Genomic DNA, 6,729 nt, shown 5'->3' on the forward strand with positions numbered 1-6,729 from the left:
CCATTTTTGTTTCCCGCCACTGGACTCTCTCCAACTTGTTCACATCCTTTCCATAGTGGGGGCCCCAAAATTGAACACAGTATTCCAGATGTGGCGTTACAAGTGCTGAATAGAGGGGAAGAATCACTTACCTTGATTTGCTGGCAACACTCCTACTAATGCAGCCCACTATGCAGTTAGCTTTGGCAACAAGGGCACACTGTTGACTCCTGTTCAGCTTATTGTCTACTGTAACCCTGGGTCCTTTTCTGCAGAGCTGCTGCTTAGCCAATTGGTCCCAAGCTTGTAGTAGTACATGGTATTCTTCCATTCTATGCAGGACAAATGCAGGACTTTGCATTTGTCCTTGTTGTACCTCATGGGATTTCTTTCAGCCCAACCCTCCAATTTGTCCAGGTCACTCTGAAATCGAATTCTACCCTCCAATGTACCTACTACACACCTACATGAGCTTTAGTTAAAGCACCCCTGTCGCCATTTGGAAATGTGGGATACTGAGTACATGAGACACTGTGGAAATTGTAATCAGAGCAGCTCTAATTAACACTCCCCATTCCAAGGCATATGTATAGGTGCTCAATTTATTTATTGTGAAGACTGAGATAAAGTAACCCTCGAAGAGGTCTGTCTTCTTTTCTTCTGCCATTAAATAGTCTATCATGGCTAGTGAGCACACCTGGGCCACGGGTCAGCGAGGATTTAGTTAGGGAGCTTCTGTAGGGGCTGGACGAATTCAAGTCAGCCGGCCCGGATGATCTCCAACCTAGAGTTCTAAAGGAACTGGCCGAGGTCATTGCAGGACCCCTGGCACGGCTTTACGAGCACTCGTGGTGCTCTGGTAAGGTACCGGAGGACTGGAAGAGGGCCAACGTGGTTCCCATCTTCAAAAAAGGCAGGAAGGAGGACCCGGGAAACTATAGGCCGGTTAGTCTTATCTTGATCCTAGGCAAGCTGTTTGAGAAAATTATGCTGGCACACATCCAGGAGGGGCCAGCTGGCGACTGCATGCTTAGGGGCAACCAACACGGGTTCATCAGTGGCAGGTCCTGTCAGACCAACCTGGTGGCCTTTTATGATCAGATCACCAGATCATTAGATGCTGGGGTAGCAGTAGACATAGTCTTCCTGGACTTCCGGAAGGCTTTTGACACTGTCTCTCACCCCGTTCTCATTAAGAAACTGGGGAGCTGTGGTGTAGACACCCACACAGTCAAATGGGTCGCTAACTGGCTGGAGGGCCGCACCCAAAGAGTGGTGGTGGATGGGTCCTTCTCAACCTGGAGGGATGTGGGCAGTGGGGTCTTCAGGGCTCGGTCCTTGGGCCCGCACTGTTCAACATCTTCATCAGTGATTTGGACGAGGGAGTAAAAAGCACCCTGTTCAAATTTGCTGATGACACTAAGATGTGGGGGGACGTGGGCACACTGGAAGGAGGCAACAGGCTACACTCAGACCTAGACAGGTTACAAGGGTGGGCAGACGAGAATAGGATGGGTTTCAACACAGACAAGTGCAAGGTGATGTACCTCGGGAGGAACAACCGGCACCATACCTACAGGTTAGGGAACTCCCCTCTTGTCAGCACGGAGGCGGAAAACGATCTTGGGGTCATCATTGACTTCAAGATGAACATGGGTTGGTATTGTGGGGAGGCAGTTAGGAATGCCAGCCACACCTTGGCATGCATCCACAGATGCATCTTGAGCAGGTCCAAAAAGGTGATCCTCCCCCTCTATGCGGCACTGGTCAGGCCGCAGTTGGAGTACTGCATCCAGTTCTGGGTGCCGCACTTCAAGAGGGATGTCAACAGCATGGAGAGGGTCCAGAGGAGGGCCACTCGTATGATCAGGGGGCAGCAGGGCAGGCCCTATGAGGACAGGCTGCGGGACCTGAACCTGTTCAGCCTCCAAAAGACAAGGCTGAGGGGGGATCTTGTGGCCTGTTATAAACTAGTTAGCAGGCACTGGGGGAGTCACTGTTTCCCCGAGCACCGCCAGGAGTGACCAGGAATAACGGTCACAAGCTGGCAGAGGGTAGGTTTAGGTTAGATATCAGGAGGCGCTACTTCATGGTCAGGGCGGTTAGGGTCTGGAACAAACTTCCAAGAGAAGTGGTGCAGGCTCCTACCCTGGGGGTGTTTAAGAGGAGGTTAGATGAACACCTTGCTGGGGTCGTTTGACCCCAGTACTCTTTCCTGCCATGGCAGGGGGTCGGACTAGATGATCTGCTCAGGTCCCTTCCGACCCTAGAAACTATGAAACTCACAGTTTCTACTCCACATATTTATAGAAACCCTTTTTGTTGTTTTTAGCATCCTTTGCCAGTTGTATTTCACTTTTTGCCTGTGCTGACCTGATTTTGTTCCTTCAAGTTCTTGCTATTCCTTGGGATACATCCTTAGTGACTCACCACTTCCTTCCATTGACGGTATGAGTGTGTTTATTTTGAAGCAGCTGAAAAGCTCCTCGTGCAGCCACATTAATCTGTGGTTCCTCTGATCTATCCTACAAAGAGGGTCCAAAGCTTCAGGAGCAGAGGGCAAAGGGAGAAAGGAAGCCATGGTGCTAAGGTAGAAGTGCAAATCTTGGGTTGTTCCTCTCAAAGAGTGAAGAAGGACAGCATATTTTGGTTTTGTTTACTGTTTGCATATTTGCTAAATGTGTTGTTTGCTTTATTTCTTGTGGGGATGAGGTTGCTGCACGGGGATGCAGTGCTGTCTGGCCTAGATAAGGAAGCTGGGTTAGTGACCTGCTTACTTTTGGTCATTCTGGTCTTTAGATGCTCTAAGTTCATGGTTGTACATGTTTACATTGCCAAAGATTGGACGGCCTTCCATGCAGAATGTGTTAAATGGTACTGCACCATGGTATGGACCTTTTGCAGCAATGTTAGATGAAGCAACTCATGATCCATCCCTGGCAATACAGATTCTAGTTTCTTCTCAGGCAGTTTGCCATTTGTTTTGTTTACATGCAGAAACAAAGGTTTCAGAGGCCCTTATTAGAGAACTACTCTTTGCAGATGGCTGTGCACTTGTAGCCCACACAGAGCAAGACCCACACATAATGTCATTTCATTTTGCAGCTGTCTCTATTAACTTTGGGTAAGCAAATAGTATTTCAAACAACCAAGATTACATACTAACAAACATGACAAATTGTTTACTGAACCAAACAGTAAGAATAGAGGACTAAATATGGTGGATCAGATCCCTAAAGACAAGCTGAATGCTGACTCTGGAGTTTGTGCCAGAGAACTGGATAGCTATTCTGCTAAAACAATTCAAAGTGCTCAATGTTAAGTAGTTTTTACATGCTGTACTATGACTGGACCTTGTGGGGGGGTGCCTACTTGGAGACCTACTTGGAGACCTCCCAGTTTCACTTGTCTGCCATACCTTGTTGGAAAAATAGTTAATCTGGGTGGTGTCTTACCTCTGCTTGAAGCAAAGGTGTGGAAGAATCCTAAGGCAGGGTCTCATTGCCTGGACAGATCTCTGTGTCAGGTGGCTCCCTGGGTTTCCTGGATGGGCCAACAGCTTGCTGGCTTCTTCTCCATCATCTCAGTTTGCTTGCCTCAGACTCCAGGCTACTCCCAAGTTTACAGCTACACCACTCAATGATTTGCATTACCACAGATTGTTCAGATTGTTGTACCTGTGGCACAAGCCTTCTTCATCCTGTCCTGCAGCCTTCATATCTCTCTTTATAGTTACTCTCAATCCACCAGGTGTTCATCAAACAAAAAAAAGGAATAATCCATTTAAACGTCTTCCTTACCTCAGGTTGACGGACACAGTTCTATCTTAAGGGTTGATCCAATACATCTGCTATTGAATAAACCAATAATAAATGGAAAACTTCAACAAAGCTTCTTCCTACTTACAGGAATTACATACAGGGTCTAGCAAGGTGATTTCTCCTCCACATTTTTGTTTTGTAGGAATATATATCCCTATATCATAGTACCTCTACCAAACTGTGGCCACTATGGCTTACTCCAAAGCACATCCTTGCAATTATATTATGCACATTCCTGTCACAATATCCGCACCATACATCCACAGTTCCACGTGTCTATGCATCCACATGTCCATCATCATCACCCTTGCCCATCACAAAATATGCAAACATTTCCTCTAAACCTAAGCTCACTCCTTCCCTGCTCCCTGCTCCGACCTCTGCTACCCCTATTTCTTTCCCAGTCCTTTCAGTCATCATTGTCATCACTGTCATCATCAACTTCTCTCTCGCTGGCTCCACCACCACCACCATCATCATCGTCATCATCATCATCACCATCACCATCACCATCACTCTCTTCAGGGGGCCCACCTCTAAACAGTCTGTGACAGTCCATTCTCTTCCAGATGATCCCTGTCATCTCCTCTCTGACATCTTCTATCACTTTTTTGTAGTACACTTGCATAGCGCTTAGTCCCATTTTGACACAGGCCTCTAATTACATGTACTCTTTTTTCTTCTTCTACCATACTCCCTGTAATAATCCTTGATGAGATTTTTATGGATTTTAAAACTCGATGTGTAAAACAGTGATGCACCTCATTGACATTGTGGCCTTGGGCCCACCATGATCTGCTGGCTGGAAAATTGGCTCCGTGGTCAGACCCACAGGGTAGTAATTGATGGAAGTCACTCATCATGGTGCCCTGTGACCAGAGGGGTCCCCCAAGGCTCTGTCTTTTGATCCATATTGTTCAACATCTTCATTAATGATGTGGACGTTGGAGTCAGAAGCGGACTGGCCAAGTTCACCGGTGACACCAAACTTTGGGGCAAAGCATCCACACCTAAGGACAGGAGGGCGATCCAGGATGACCTGGACAGGCTCAGCAGATGAGCGGACGAGAACCTCATGGTGTTTAACACTGAAAAATGCAAGGTTCTCCACCTTGGGAGGAAAAACCTGCAGCATTCTTATAGGCCCAGAAGTGCTATGCTGGCTAGCACTACGGAAAAAGAGACTTGGGGGTCATCATTGACCACAAGATGAATATGACCCTTCAATGTGATGCTGCGGCTGGTAAAGCAACCAACATGCTGGCTTGCATCTATAGATGCTTCTCAAGCAAATCCCGGGACGTCATTCTCCCATTGTACTCAGCCTTGGTGAGGCCGCAGCCAGAGTACTGCAACCAGTTTTGGGCTCCACAATTCAAAAAGGATGTGGAGAAGCTTGAGAGAGTCCAGAGGAGAGCCACGCGCATGATCAGAGGTCAGGAAAACAGACCTCGCGATGACAGGCTGAGAGCTATGGGGCTCTTTAGCCTGGAAAAGTGCAGGCTTAAGGGTGATCTGATGGCCACCTATAAGTTTATCGGGGTGACCACCAGGATCTGGGGGAACGTCTGTTCACCAGAGCGCCCCAAGGGATGACGAGGTCGAACGGTCACAAACTCCTGCAAGACCGTTTCAGGCTGGACATAAGGAAGAATTTCTTTACTGTCTGAGCCCCCAAGGTTTGGAACAGCCTGCCATCGGAGGTGGTTCAAGCACCTGCACTGAACACCTTCAAGAGTAAATTGAAGCTTATCTTGCTGGGATCCTATGACCCCAGCTGACTTCCTGCCTTTCGGGTGGGGGCTGGACTTGATGATCTTCTGAGGTGCCTTCCAGCCCTAATGTCTATGAAGTCTATGAAGACTACATGGTCTAAAGAATTCAGTGCTTAAGTACTTCTGATTTGTAACAGAAGAGAAATTACAAAGGACCAGTCTTAGAATAAAGATAATCAAAGACTTTTTAAGGCAATAAAGAATTGCTATTTTGATAACATCATGTAGGTTTCCAATTTATACTCCATAAGTAATTATAATTTTGAGAGAAGAAATATTTAGTATCCTGAATTGGTCTATTTCCTTTGGGTGACAGTACTGTTTTGTAGCCATATGCAGTTAACTATACCTGGTTAAGATGAAGTTCAAACTGGTCAAATCAGATTTTGAGTGAGATCAGTTCACTTATTCACATATCCTTTGCAAGTTTCTCCATCAATAAGTCTTGGACACCCAGTGCTTGGACTAGAAAGACCCATTAGAAATCATTCCAACTGCTGAGGAAGTTAGCAATGGTTTAATTATGTCATGATATTGTTCACCAGGATTATGAGTTTGTCTGTACATACTTTTACAATATTTAACTGCTTCTCTATGTAAACTGATAACAATATTACAATTCCTAGAGTTCTTCATGGATTCTTTGCACTTCTCTCTTCCTGGGTCAACAATCTGTTTCAGGTAAGGTTTTGGTTTTGAGTTTTACATTTTATTAACTTTTTCTGGCTATTGGCAGTTTAGGGGTTTCAATGATAACTTGTGTCTGTCTTATAATGTAAAGGCCTTTCTGAAGGTGAAGCTTTTCCCTGAAGAATGCCATACTCAGCACTTGCCTTCTATCCTCCAGATTTTTTTTTCCAGTGTAGAAGCTAGGGCAAGGTGCTTCTGAGCTAGACACGTCCCCTAGAAAGCCTAAATGATTTATACAATCTGTCACAATTGTAAGGAACTATTACCATTTCATCCCTTATTACTTTTAAACATAATGGGACAAATGCTAATATCATTACTTTTTTTTCACTCAAACAAAACTCATTGATTTGCCTGAGTAAATACTGAATAAGGATTTCAGAATTTGGCTCAGGAAGCAACTGTTTCAAGGAACAATTTTGAATACATGTCTATCTTAAAGTCAATGGAATTTAAACAAATTC

The sequence above is a fragment of the Crocodylus siamensis genome, chromosome 1 (genome assembly GCF_052110815.1).
Source record: "Crocodylus siamensis isolate JL-2025a chromosome 1, ASM5211081v1, whole genome shotgun sequence".
NCBI lineage: Eukaryota > Metazoa > Chordata > Crocodylia > Crocodylidae > Crocodylus > Crocodylus siamensis.